The following is a 1,277-nucleotide window of genomic DNA, read 5'->3' as shown; positions in this document are numbered from 1 at the left end:
TGGCATCACAGCTCACAGCAACCTCCAACTCCTGGGCTCAAGCGAGTCTCCTGCCTCCGCCTCCCAAGTAGCTGGGACACAGGTGCTCACCACAACACCCAGCTATTTTTTGGTTGTAGCCGTCATTGTTTGGTGGGCCCAGGCTGGATTCGAACCCGCCACCTTAGGTGTATGTGGCTGGCTGGCGCCTTAGCCACCTGAGCCACAGGCGCCGAGCCAGGAAGGAGTCTTAAGCTGTTGCCCTGGGTAGACTGCTGTGGTGTCACAGTTCACAGCAATCTCCAACTCTTGGGCTTAAGCGATTCTCTTGCTTCAACCTCCCAATTAGCTGGGATTACAGGTACTCACCACAATACCTGGCTATTTTTTGGTTGTAGTCGTCATTGTTGTTTGGTGGGGCCGGGTTGGATTCGAACCCACCACCTCTGTTGTATGTGGCTGGCGCCTTAGCTGCTTGAGTTACAGGCCGAGCCATGATTGTTCCTTTTAAAATTTGCTGGACCGGTATGGTGCCTCAGGCCTGTAATCCCAGCACTCTGGAAGGCTGAGGCAGGAGGATCCCTTTGACTCAGGAGTTGGAAACCAACCTAAGCAAACTAAGACTTCCATTTCTAGTAAAAACAGAAAAAATTACTCAGGTGTGTTGGTGGGTGCCTGTAGTCCCAGCTACTTAGGAGACTTAAGCAGGGATATGGCTCGAACCCAGAAGTTTGAGGTTGCTGTAAGCTAAGCAGATGCCAGGGCACTTTTACCCTTGGGCAACAGAGTGAGACTGTCTCAAAAAGAAATAATAATATAAAATTTGTCTTGTCATTTCTATAGTCTCTTATTCTTCAGCTGTAAACCATTGTGTTTTAAAAATATTAAATAGGTGGCTCAGTGCCTGTGGCTCAAGCGGCTAAGGCGCCAGCCACATACACCTGAGGTGGCCGGTTTGAATCCCCAGCCCGGGCCCGCCAAACAACAATGATGGCTGCAACAAAAAAAAAAAAAAAAAAAAAAATGGCCAGGTGTTGTGGCAGGCGCCTGTGGTCCCAGCTGAGACAGGAGACTCGATTGAGCCCAGGAGTTGGAGGTTGCTCTGAGCTGTAAAGCACTCTACCCAGGGGGATAGCTTGAGGCTCCGTCTCAAAAAAAATATATTAAATAGGTGGCTCAGTGCCTGTGGCTCAAGCGGCTAAGGCGCCAGCCACATACACCTGAGGTGGCCAGTTCGAATCCAGCCCGGCGCCAAACAACAATGCAAACTGCAACAAAAAAATAGCCAGGCGTTGTGG

This window comes from Otolemur garnettii, unplaced genomic scaffold (assembly GCF_000181295.1).
Source record: "Otolemur garnettii isolate 467f Iridium unplaced genomic scaffold, OtoGar3 scaffold00174, whole genome shotgun sequence".
Classification (NCBI taxonomy): domain Eukaryota; kingdom Metazoa; phylum Chordata; class Mammalia; order Primates; family Galagidae; genus Otolemur; species Otolemur garnettii.
The sequence above is the reverse complement of the archived record's forward strand: the minus strand, read 5'-3'. Positions refer to the sequence as shown.